A 14,305-nucleotide genomic window follows, 5' to 3' on the forward strand; every position below is an offset into this window, starting at 1 on the left:
TCATAATAAATGAGCTGCAAACAGCTGAAGAGTAGTGAATCCAAAACAAAAAAGTTAGAAGAAAGTATATGATAATAAAAACACTGTTTACGGCAATAACAACTAGATAAAACACAAAAATGGTGTTTTAGGGATTTATCTTCAAATCTTCAAAAAAAAAAATTATAATATATGACCAAGACATTTTATGATGCACAGCCATCATTGTATTAAGTTTAGATGTTATATCCCACAGCATTGAAAAGTTATTCTGTTTGACACAAGGTGTCCCCCTTTTGGAAATTTTGTGTCCCTTTTTGTAAACATTTAGTCTCTTGCACGTAAACAATCTGTTGTAATGGTCGACACACATGGGCTGGCATCCCTCTCAAGATGGGTCCTGGCCCCTTACCTGGCTAAGAGTTCTTGGTGGTGAGTGGGCAGGAAGAAAGGCAAAACATTCCCTGCCCTAGTCAAAAGATCAGCAAAAGATTCGATTTTGCCATTGGATATGTTGGTGTCCCGACAGTGATGGACGAAAGACCGTTACCTGGATGGGAGGCCAACATAAAGATTGCACCAGGGGAGATAACATCTTCAGACTATTTACTCCCCTGATGCAATACTTTTTGCCCATGATACCACCAAAGGGATCAACTCACTAGCACAGTGACACGAGCAGTGTGATACAGTGACATTCAATCAGGCTGGACGGGGGGAGAAGGGTCCTTGCGTGAAAGTTCAAGAAGCACAAGTGCAGCATAACAATTACTCATCAGTATGCTAAGACACATTGCCTGTACTGTAAGCTGAAAGAGTTGCTGATTCCCTAAGTAGAATCTTCGTGGGGCCCACCCCCAACCCACCCCTCCCTCAATCCACTATATTAGTATTTCTTATAACAGCTTTAAAATGAGCAATAAATATATAAATAAATATTAAATGAACAAAGAAGCACACATCACAAACTTAACTATAACTTTTAATGTCAAATGCAAATACAAATACAGTGAATTTTTTGGGAATTTCTTCAGTCTCTTTACTGCAAATCACAACAGCACACATTTTCATTTTCTGAAGGTAAAGTCATCTATTAGGTCATCAAACGGCAGCTTCTGTGCAAGGTTTTACTTGATGCCAATGATGGCCAACCTGCCTATATGTTCTTGGGCTATGGGTGACAAAAATCCTGTCTTAATGAACTTAAGTTTTGAAAAACTGACAACTGGAAGGACAACCAATAGATTTTGACTTCAGTGGTATCTAATGGCAATGATATACCAATTGATTTGTTTCTTTTATAAATGAAAGACTGCAATAGAAGTAAAATCCTGTAGTACTTCTTTATATTCCCTGCTTTGCTCTCCAATAAATGAAAGTTATCGCAAATATACTAATAACCCAATTGTGCTTTACTCACTCAGAATATGGAACCAAATTAGGAAGCATTTTAAGATGGAAAATCTTTTATCAGTGGCACCTTTGCAAGGGAACCACCTCTTTCAACCTTCGCAAGTATATCCAGTTTTTAATACCTGGAAAAGTTTGGGATTAAAATGCTCAGAGATCTTTATATAGACAACATATTTACATCTTTTGAACAATTACGTTCAAAATTTAACCTCCCAGCTACACATTTCTTTTACTATCTTCAAATTAGAAATTTTGTTAAACAGAAATTGCCCGATTTCCCCCACCTTGCACCCTCCACAATGCTGGAAAAAATACTGCTCAATTCCAAGGAAACAAACACTATTTCCGCAATATATAAAATCTTATTAGAGTCCCTACCTTTCAAAGATCCAAGAGGACATTGGGAAGAAGATCTCTTAATCAATATATCAGAAAAGGAGTGGAAGGTAGCAAAGCAGAGAATTCACTCGAGTTCTATATGCGCAAAGCATAGAATTATTCAACTAAAAATTATATATCGAGCTCATCTGTCTCGCTTAAAACTGTCCAAAATGTTTCCAGGCCAGGATCCAACCTGCGAGCGCTGCAACCAAGCTCCTGCCTCACTGGGTCACATGTTCTGGGCCTGCACCAAACTAACATCATTTTGGACAAAAATTTTAAGTGCCTCTCAGACAGCCTTAGTATCACAATCCCTCCTAACCCACTAACAGCTGTGTTTGGTGTCCTTCCAGATGGACTTGAATTGGAGAAGGACAAACAAACGGTGATTGCATTCACTACACTCTTGGCACGCAGACTTATTTTGTTAAATTGGAAGAATCCTAATTCTCCTCTTATAAGTCAGTGGGAAACTGATGTTTTATATTATTTGAAATTGGAAAAAATCAAATTTTCAGTTAGAGGATCTGTACAAAATTTTTTCAAAACTTGGCAGGATTTAATCAATATTATTTTAGAATAAGAGAATTAACTATTATTGTATTTAACTCCCTTTTCCATCTCTTATTTATATAGATATTTACTTCTCCCCTTCTTTTGTCTAATGTTGCCTTATTAAAAAGCTTAAAGAAATTTTCCTTTAGCTAAGCTCTCCTTCTCAGGGATGGGGTTTGATTTGTTTTCAAATTTGTTGGGTTATAAATGGATCTGTTTGTATGGAATGATTACAATGAAAATTAATAAAATAAAAATATAAAAAAAAAAAAAAAAAAAAAAAAAAAAATAAATGAAAGACTAATTGTAGTAGTAGTAATATTAGTAGTAGTAGTAGTAGTAATAATAATAATAATAATAAAATAGTAATAATAATAATGGTCCAGGGTATCAGTGTGCTGTTACTCTTTGTTTCTTCATACAACCAACAGTATCACTTGTGACATGTGATGCAATAACAACAAAACAATTTTACTACTACTACTAATAATAATAATGACAATAAAGATAATAATATAAAATACAACTTCTATTTTACTTTAATATACAGTGCTACTACTAATAACAATAATAAAATTAAAAATACTACAACTACTGAACATGCTTAATAAACTTAATGTAGTAAATGCAGGGTGAAAATGAAGCTGAATATTTTGATATTTAAAAATGAACATGTGAATGTATCACCTACATGTATGAATTTATCTAAAATTCATTTTGTCCTTTCAGTGATAGCAGATAGCAATAAGGCATTAACTAAATCAGTAATCTACCAATAAAATCAACCAACAGTTGAAGTTAATCTGAACTAATCTGTATTTCTTGCTTGTCAAAGTGGCTTGAGTGGTGCTTTTCCATTCAGCCATTAACTAATCAGTAAGCAAAGAGCCTGTGTGTGTCAGTAAAATTTAAAAATGTGTCCCCAATGCAAAATGCTCAGAGCACTTCATATTTCGACTAACATCAGCAGCCTTTAACAAAGTGTATAGATCCTGAGGTCTAGATGACAGAAATAAATAACTCTCAACAATGTGTGAGCTGGGTACAGTAACATGGATTAAATCTGTTAAATACTCCATATCAAAATTATTACACATAATGCTGTTGTTACTCCATTAGTCCAGTAAACCACTGTCTTTAGTGCAGTGGCAACAAGTTGAACAAATTTAGATTTCTAAATACAACTGCAAGTGTAGCATATATAAACTGCTTCTTTGTGCTTTTTTTTTTGTGTTCCTGACTGGTGTTGACTTGAAGCCATGCCTCACTGCTTGTTAATGGAAAAATGATCAGAACAGGTGGCTATCAACAACATTAATTTGATGATCCATGAAACAGCAATAACCCCAACACAATCAAGTTGATGACCTCCAGAGCTCCGCTTCTTTGAGGAGGCTGTTGCTTTACATTTTATTAGGTGATGTTACACGATATGCCTGGTTACACTATAGTTAAGATTAGGGTTGTGGGAGAAATTATCTGAATCAAGTCAAGTAAACTATGCAACAAAAATATGCAATCCAATTGGCTATGCAGGTGGAGCTTCAAAATTGCAGAGTTCTCCAATCCCCCAACAGGCACCCCTCCTCACATTGGTCCTCTGATCACAGGCCCCATGCACAGTGTGTGATCTGCATATAGGAAGGGACAGCTCTGCTACTCAGAAAACTAACATAAGGAGAACGTGCAGCAGACATTGTCTGGGTATGGTTATTGAACCCTGTAAAACTGCACAACACAACGCTATTAAGCAGTACTTACAAATCAAGCATAGCCTTGAGTCCTTCATCAAACCTGTCATTCTTAATAAAGTCAAAACTTTGATTAGAATCTCATTCAAGATTTGTGCATAACATTGCATAAAAATGAGCTGTTACATAGGCATTATATTTGTTGCTGTTTATGCACAGCTGTGACATGTAGTACAAATGACCAATCGTAGACAACAATACATCATTAACATGCTCTAAACATCAGCTATCCTATGTTATTGAACCTTTCACTGTGTGCAGCTTGATGTAGGAGGGATAGCTTATAAAACAAGACTAACTCAGCTGTGATGTGCTGTTGGCCTCACAATATATGTGTACAAATATATGTGTAATGAAAGAGAGTAGACAACATGGAAACTGATTTATCTGAAAGAAGAAATCTTTGGGTATGTAAAAAGTATGACATAAGTGATTAATATTCCAATTCCAGTAAAGCAAATGATCTGAGATTGTTTATATGAGGTATTTAAAAGCATTAATTTGTTTTACAGTATGTTTAAGAATGATTATTGGGATGGGAAGGTGGTAAGCCATAGCAGAATTTAGCTGTTGTGAGCAAATGAACACTACTTGAATACAGTAGAAGCTTCCTAATCAGCCAAAGTGCTTATCCATCTTAACCACTTGAATTGAAAATTTAGAGTTCAATTTTTGTGTCTTTTTCAATAATTGAGAAAAACCATATCTAAGACAAAAGATATAATACATAAGTTATGTGTTAAGCTTTTGTAATTTCAGGTTTTGTGCTGTTTGTTATTGTCTTTCGTCTATATACTGTATATCTGAATCTATCTATCTATTGTGGCAAGCGGCTGGGAACAGTACCCAGCTGGGACGCCCGGAAGGACCGAAGGAGGGATTATGCCTCCTCTGGACCACGAGGGGGCGACCGCCCTGGTGGCTATGGGGACCACGGGAAAGGAGCATGGAAACTCAACCCTATAGGGGCCCGTGGTCACCGGCAGGTGGCGCCCAGATGCCTGGAGAGCCCTGGTCCTCAGCACTTCCACCACACCCGGAAGTGCTGGGGGGACAAAGACCAGGTACACCCGGAGTGCTTCCAGGTGCACAGCCGGAACTTTCACCACACCAGGTAGTGCCGGCAGAAGCTCATTGGGAGGCACCTGGAGCACGTCCGGGTGAATATAAAAGGGGCCGCCTCCCTCCATTCGATGGCTGGAGTCAGGTGGAAGAGGACGGAGCTCAGAGGAGAGGAGTGGAGGCGGTCAAAAAGAGACAAAGGCATAGAGAAGAGGCCTGGACTTGAGGGTGATTTGGTACGAGAGTACTGGGTTTGTGTGCACTGTAATATAGAAATGTATAATAAACATGTGTTGGTTGTTGAACCATCGGTGTCCAGTTTCCACACTATCTATCTATCTATCTATCTATCTATCTATCTATCTATCTATCTATCTATCTATCTATCTATCTATCTATCTATCTATCTACAGTTAGGTCCATAAATATTTGGACAGAGACAACTTTTTTCTAATTTTGGTTCTGTACATTACCACAATGAATTTTAAATGAAACAACTCACATGCAGTTGAAGTGCAGACTTTCAGCTTTAATTCAGTGGGGTGAACTAAATGATTGCATAAAAATGTGAGGCAACTAAAGCATTTTTTAACACAATCCCTTCATTTCAGGGGCTCAAAAGTAATTGGACAATTGACTCAAAAGCTATTTCATGGGCAGGTGTGGGCAACTCCGTCATTATGTCCTTATCAATTAAGCAGATAAAAGGCCTGGAGTTGATTTGAGGTGTGGTGCTTGCATGTGGAAGATTTTGCTGTGAACAGACAACATGCGGTCAAAGGAGCTCTCCATGCAGGTGAAAGAAGCCATCCTTAAGCTGCGAAAACAGAAAAAAACCCATCCAAGAAATTGCTACAATATTACGAGTGGCAAAATCTACAGTTTGGTACATCCTGAGAAAGAAAGCAAACACTGTTGAACTCAGCAACGCAAAAAGACCTGGACGTCCATGGAAGACAACAGTGGTGGATGATCGCAGAGTCATTTCCTTGGTGAAGAGAAACCCCTTGACAACAGCCAACCAAGTGAACAACACTCTCCAGGGGGTAGGCGTATCGATATCCAAGTCTACCATAAAAAGAAGACTGCATGAAAGTAAATACAGAGGGTGCACTGCAAGGTGCAAGCCACTCATAAGCCACAAGAATAGAAAGGCTAGATTGGACTTTGCTAAAGAACTTCTAAAAAAGCCAGCACAGTTCTGGAAAAACATTCTTTGCACAGATGAAACCAAGATCAACCTCTACCAGAATGATGGCAAGAAAAAAGTATGGGGAAGACGTGGAACAGCTCATTATCCAAAGCATACCACATCATCTGTAAAACACGGTGGAGGCAGTATGATGGCTTGGGCGTGCATGGCTGCCAGTGTCACTGGGACACTAGTGTTTATTGATGATGTGACACAGGACAGAAGCAGCTGAATGAATTCTGAGGTGTTCAGAGACATACTGTCTGCTTAAATCCAGCTAAATGCAGTCAAATTGATTGGGTGGTGTTTCATGATACAGATGGACAATGACCCAAAACATACAGCCAAAGGAACCCAGGAGTTTATTAAAGCAAAGAAGTGGAAAATTCTTGAATGGCCAAGTCAGTCACCTGATCTTAACCCAATTGAGCATGCATTTCACTTGTTGAAGACTAAACTTCAGACAGAAAGGCCCACAAACAAACGGCAACTGAAAGCCGCTGCAGTAAAGGCCTGGCAGAGCATTAAAAAGGAGGAAACCCAGCATCTGGTGATGTCCATGAGTTCAAGACTTCAGGCTGTCATTGCCAGCAAAGGGTTTTCAACCCAAGTATTAGAAATGAACATTTTATTTCCAGTTATTTCATTAGTCCAATTACTTTTGAGCCCCTGAAATGAAGGGATTGTGTTAAAAAAATACTTTAGTTGCCTCACATTTTTATGCAATCGTTTTGTTTATCCCACTGAATTAAAGCTGAAAGTCTGCACTTCAACTGCATCTGAGTTGTTGCATTTAAAATGCATTGTGGTAATGTACAGAACCAAAATTAGAAAAAAGTTGTCTCTGTCCAAATATTTATGGACCTAACTCTATCTATCTATCTATCTATCTATCTATCTATCTATCTATCTATCTATCTATCTATCTATCTATCTATCTATCTATCTATCTATCTATCTATCTGCCAATATCCAATATATAAATGCCAATGTCTCAATCGGAGGAGAGAGTGGTCAGGTCATTATTTACCCCGGGTAGCTAGGTGGCAGCCCACCTGGGTTGCTGCAGTGCCACAGACTGATGGGAATTCGCTGCAGCCCTGTTGGGTTTCATGGATGCTGCCAGGGGGAGCTGCCGAGTCTGCAAAGCCCTATGACATTGGGCTTCTGCCACACCTGGGAGTACTTCCAGAACATGCTAGTGGACCACCTCGAGTGCTCCTGGGTAGATCGTAAAAGGAGCCAGCTTCCGCTACTCTTAGAGCCAGAGTTGAAAGGAGATGGACAAATCTTGCTGGAGGAGGATTGGAGGTGAATGACAAGAGAGAGACAGAAAGAAAGAAGAGACAATGAAAGTACTGTGTTTAAATGCTTCATTGTACTCTGCTGCCGTTTTTAAGTGAAACAAACACAAATGAAACACAAAAAAGAGCTTAAATGGTTGGGGTAACGCCAGTTGATCCTGCATAATTGTTGACAAAATAACAAAGTGGTTTTACCTGGTCCCCCACCCTCAGCCCAGTCCCATCAGGTCGAGCCGCCCAAAGTTAGGGTTCACATACCCAAGAGAGAGAGAGCATCAGAGTTGGTGTGGAGGGATCGACAAAGATGTTAAACCTTGAATTTGAATCACTGGAGATCTAAGAACCATCTAGTGACATGCAGATTTGACTCTTTGTGCAAACCCTTCCAGTGAAGGGTGACAAGGGTGAACTCACAGACAGAAAAAAATATTTTATCTGTTGAATGGGTCCACTTAATTGCCAAGGCTTCCTGCTCCTCTGCTGTACACCATTTCTCCCAGTCCAATTGGTTTCTGGCAGAGGTGCATCAGCGGGTGTTCATCACCATTAAAGTTTTGGCTCAACAAAGCAGTTAGACCTATGACCAAAGCCTCTGTCTGGAGAACAAAAGACTGAGAGAATTCAGGAGACATTAAAACATTGCTAACACAGATGCAGCCTCAACTTTTTCATCCCACAACACCATGTTGGGTGCCTGCTTTTTTATTAAATTAAATCAAGGGTGTAACTCTTTCATGAAGCAAGGCAAAAACTGGCGGTAGTACTCCGCTACCTTGAAGAAAGCCTGAACTTGCTGCTTTGCTTGCAGATGGGGCTGGTTTAAAATGGCATTTACTTTGGAGCACTGTGATTGGACCGTCCTACTACACACCAAATATTTTGCCTTCTTAAGTCTGAAATACCATTATTTTGGATTTGTCCGCACACCGGCTTCTGTATGTGTTCCTTCCAGGGGATGAAATAGATGAGTACGTCATTGAGGCAGGTAGCACTATAGGAATTCTGAGATCATAACACATTATTCACCAGATGATGGAAAGTGTCTGGTGCTCCATACAATCCAAATGGGAAGTCACAATAATCATTGTCCACTAGGAGAGTGAAACACATGATTGTTGGGGTGTCAAATTGAGTCCAAAATTGAGTTGTTCCTTATTGGCAAAAAATAAATGTGGTTGACCAGAGAGGGGATCAGGAGCCTGTTTATTCCATGGTTTCAGCAAGTTGACATAAATACATTTGGCTGGGTGACAATTTAGATGTTACACCAAAAAATCGACTAAACCTTATTTTTCTTTAATTTCATATGGCCCAGGATTTGTCATTTGTTGCTGTGCCTGGCTCTGACTCATGGTGGCTGGGCTCTAGTTGTTGGATTCACTTGACTTGTATGGCCCCCATGTGTCAATCCTGGGTCTGTATCAGTATTTCCATATTTTTCCAGGATTACCTACGGGCCTGTCGGGCAACAGACTCGAAGAAAGATTTGACTAAATAGCCGCAGGCGACTATTTCTACCACACTTCTAGGGGGGTATTGGTTCCTGGTTTGAACTAGCATCCAAGATTCCCCCACAGCTCAAAAACCTTGGAGCGCTTCTCCCAACATTGCCTCACCTGCTGGTCTGCAGTCACCCCTTACCTGGCCAAAATCCAAGTCATAGTTCCCAATAGCCTGCTCTCAATGATCCCATCGTAATAATCCCATTGAGTCTCCCCTATCAGGAATGAAGACAGTTTTTTGCACCCAATCTGCACACTCCCAATAATGTCATATTACGGCATATTTAAAGATGAGTAGCCATGTCTCCACATTTTTTTTGGGTCAGAGAGGTACAAGGACCAGGGAAGGCCCTGATTCTCATTTGTTGCGAAAAGCCACCCTTGCCACCTGACAGACCTCTAAATCGATCAGCTGAGTCTGTTGACTTTTTTTTCCCATCGTTTTCTCTACTGCAATGCAAGCGGACGCTCAAACTGCTTATCCATGTCCAACCTCTCCATTGTTGTCTATCCTGTAGCAGTCATTCAGCTTCCAATATAGACAAATCTATTACCTTACAGTCTTCTCTGATGTTATCCAGCCAATGCTTCCTTGGTCTTCCTGCAGGTCTTTTGCCGTGGATATGAACAAATTTCAGGATATGTTGAATTCTACCTGTTTGTCATATGTACTACATATTGAAAGTATGTCAGCCTTCTCTTCTGAATCTTAAATATTACATCAAAATGGATCCCGAGTGATGTTTTCATTCTGTAAATGGTCTCTTTTAGATGTGCCTAGGATTAGCGTACAGTAAGTAATGAGTAACTTTCTCTTGTCTTCTTGTTTAAGTGTCCATGTTCCTGCATTGTAGAGTTGTCTATTGACTGGCCACCTGAACACTAGAATCCCTGAAGCCTATGAAAATATTCGTAATGCCAGGAAAACCTTAAAATTTCCTCGCACCTCCTCATCAGTGTCTTTGTTTTGCAAATGTGTCAATCAGCACTGGAAGCAGGCAGCCTGCTCACTCATCCCCCAACAAGGCTGCTGAAGTCTCTTTATCTGAGAGTTAGGTGTCTGGAATTGTGTAGGGTAAATAATATATCATTATTTGGAATGTATATATATATATATATATATATATATATATATATATATATACATGGAAGAGAAGGTCTGTGATACGGTTTGCATATTTGCAGCTGGAGATCCACAAAGGGAGAAAAAATGAATCACGTATCATAAAGTAGTTTTTATTCCTGAGCTTTCAACCCCTGCCAGGGGTCTTCATCAGAGGATAATGCTTAGACTTACAAGAATCAAAGGCAATATATAGCCAAAACATTACGTGGTGGGGGGGGGCTAAGTCAGTGTGATGGGGGGTGTCAGAATAGCACACAAACCCACGAACAATCTGCATACGGTCCTGTTTAATGCTAAAAACAAGAAATCGATAGCAGAAACACGAAACACAGTTTATAGCATTCCATGCAGTTCTTGCGCAGCGGTATACATAGGACAAACTTCAAAAAGAATCGCAACACGTATACAGGAACATCGCAACGCCATCAGAAGAAAGGACTCACTTTCATTGATCTACACGCATACTAAATCAACAGGACATACATTTAACTGGGACAATGTACAAGTAAAATTTAAGGCCGGTACTAAAAGTGCCAGAGAGCAGGCCGAATCTTGGCTATCAAATGAGAACGCCATCAACAGACACTTGGACATAAATCCAGCATATGCAAACTTAAGAAGAACATGTTTATAATAAATAAAACTGTACACCCAATACCCCCCCATCACACTGACTTAGCCAGTGTTAATGTTTTGCTATATATTGCCTGTGATTCTTGTAAGTCTAAGCATTATCCTCTGATGAAGACCCCTGGCAGGGGTTGAAAGCTCAGGAATAAAAACTACTTTATAATACATGATTCATTTTTTCTCCCTTTATATATATATATATATATATATATAATATATATATATATATATATATATATATATATATATAGTCACACACGTGCAAGTAGGGGGACGATGTGCGGACCAAGTAAAGGTAATTCCACGCCAGGCCAGGGAGGGGCAGGGTGCACTAAACCTTCTCCTGTTGTCTCTGCAGACCAGCCGCAGGAAAACCTATTTGAATCAAGAACATCACTTCCGGTTCCGGCGCCTAGAAGAACGTCACTTCCTGTTCCGGCGCCTAGAAGAATGTCACTTCCTGTTCTGGCACCCAGACTGATGTCAGAAAAACATCACTTCCGTTTACCCTACATCACTTCCGGTTACCCTACATCACTTCCTGTCTGACCACTTAAAACCGCCACCTTTTCCAACCTTCTTCAGTTCTGTCTTGGACTCAGTATGAGCAACAACTCTGTTGTATGAAAAAAAAAACCTTTGCAGCTAGGAACATTATACGGGTGGCTGCCCCAAACCTTTCTTTACATGTGTCGAGTCTGTTCCTTTTACAGTGGCGTAGTCGGCAGGATAATGGCCTCCTGGAGAGATTGGAAGGCAAACCTAAACCTAGGCTCAACACACGTTTATAATTCAACAAAATATCAGATGGGTAAGTACCGCTCCAGAGTTGCCGAGTGGGCGTCCGTTGGGACGTGTCGGGGAAAAGCTTGAATATGCTTTGACCCATCATCCTGTTAAAGGTCCGGGGAAAATAGCCCCGGGACCCACAGGCTAGAGCCACTTGACCCATCATCCTGTTAAAGGTCCGGGGAAAATAGCCCCGGGACCCACAGGCTAGAGCCAAGTGCGTCAGGGAGCACATTGAGAACTTATTATGGCCTCCCGGGTGTGGGGACTGCCCCTACATATCCCACGAAGGGCAAGCCCTTTAATACAGGTGGGAGAAACCCAGGCTGGCAGGTGAGAAACATAATGGCCTGGACATAAAACCCCGCTAAGGCAACTAAGAAACAGGCCATGGCTTTGTGGACTAAGGTGGTTGGTTGGTTACAGCCCCATAAAAAATCCAGCCACCAAATAGCAGAGCAAGTGGCTTGCGCTCTATTCCTCAGAAGCCTACCCGGAAAAATCGCCCAGCCGGCCTGGGATTATACAGATATTGTCTCGCTAGCCGAGAAAATAGATCACCTCAGGGCAGAAACCGGCTTGGGAGTGTCAGAGCGGGACTCGTGTGAACCCGGGCGTGCTTGCGTCCCTAATACAGAGTACCCGCGGCTATAATGCAAAGCATGTTCGAGTAAACCCTGGGACGCGCCGGCAGGCCCTGCGAGGCGACGAAGGGGTCCGCGGGGTGATGTGGGAGGAGGCATGGTGCGCGCTCGCTAATCCACTGGCCTGTCCACATACGGGAAAAGTGCTAGTCAATGGAATTAAAGTTATCACTTTATTTGATTCCGGCAGTAACATTTCCATTGTTACTGACCAATTGATATTACCGCGACAATGGTGTAAGATTAAGACCCACATTACCTGTATTCAAGGGGATGTCCGGTATTATTGATCTGCCAACTACTTTATCTGTCAGGATGGCATAGTTAAGAAGTTAACGGTGGCAGTAATGGATAATCCTCCCTTCCCCATGATTCTAGGAAGAGATTGGGTCAACATAAATAGCGGTGATAAAGGCGCTTCTTCTCCTCGTTCACTAGGTCTAGTCACAGATGCGAATTCAGCACTCTCAACTTCCTCCACGCCGTGTATACAGCCGGCTGAAGAAAGGACTTCGGCCTCTAGTGATGATGAAGAAACACCCGGGACATCGCAACCCGAGACATCATTAGCAGGCGCTGAGACGACTCGGGACGAAAACCCGCCCCTTGATGTCGAATCTGATGCTCTCTCACGTCTGCAGTTTCAATTCAGGCAGACGCCGGCTTCATTTAAAAGGAAGCAATGACTCCCTTAAATTTGCAAAGAATGCAGTCGTTCTGATAGATGGCCAACACACCTCACATCCAATGCCACAGGGTCCTCACTTTGTGCTCAATAATGATCTGTTATATCAGGTGGCAGAGCATGAGGGACAGATGAGGTCATTGTTGTTAGTACCACGGACTTACCGGCAACAGGTCTGTGAACTAGCACATGCCCATCTGCTGGGAGTCCACTTGGGCCCCGAAAAAACACTAGAGAAAATTAAGCTCCGATTTTTTTGGCCCGGATTTAACGAGGAGGTTCACCGCTTTTGCACATCCTGTCCGGAATGTCAATTGAGGCAAATTCCTAGGAGGGACCGTGCTCCTCTAGTTCCATTACCCTTAATTGATATCCCTTTTGAACGTATTGGGGTCGAACTGGTGGGACCCCTAGAGCCCTCCGCCAGAGGTCATAAATACATAATGGTCCTGGTAGATTATGCTACCCGATTTACAGAGGCTGTTCCGTTGCGCTCAGCTACTTCTAAATCTATCGCACGGGAATTAGTGGGTGAATTTGCGTGTGTCGGAATCCCTAAAGAAATCCTGACGGATCAAGGGACTGTTTTCACCTCGCAGACGTTTAGGGAGACTGCCAAGCTACTTCAAATAAAACATTTAAAGACTTTGGTATATCATCCTCAAACCGACGGTCTTGTAGAGAGGTTTAATCAAACTCTCAAACAGATGTTGCGTAAGGTAGTCAATGAGGACGGAAGGAACTGGGATCAGCTGCTCCCCTTCGTCCTTTTTGCATATTGGGAAGTCCCACAAGCCTCCACGGGGTTCTCACCTTTTGAATTGCTATATGGACGACAACCCCAGGGCATATTAGACGTTTTAAAAGAAGGATGGTAGGAAGAGGCACTCCATCAACAAATATATTAGAGTATATCGCGCAGTTACGCGATAGATTTTAGAAAATTAGACCCATATTGAAAACGCACATGGAAAAAGGCGCAAGCAGCTCAGGCCCGATGGTATAAACCGTGGTACGTCTCTGCGGGAGTTCCACCCGGGAGATCGTGTCATGGTTTTAGTTCCTACCTCTCATTCCAAATTACTGGCTCATTGGCTAGGCCCTTATGAAATTAAGGAGAGGAAGGGGCTGGTCGATTATTTGGTGAAACAACCGAATCGTCGACCCAGCGAGCGGATTTACCATGTCAATTTGCTGAAACCGTGGAAGGACAGGGATTCCGAGCCCTCCTCCGGACAGCTCCGCTCTGTCTTCGCGCAGCAATTACACCTTAATTTCGGAGACAATTTGAC

The sequence above is a fragment of the Erpetoichthys calabaricus genome, chromosome 2, assembly GCF_900747795.2.
Source record: "Erpetoichthys calabaricus chromosome 2, fErpCal1.3, whole genome shotgun sequence".
Classification (NCBI taxonomy): Eukaryota; Metazoa; Chordata; class Cladistia; order Polypteriformes; family Polypteridae; genus Erpetoichthys; species Erpetoichthys calabaricus.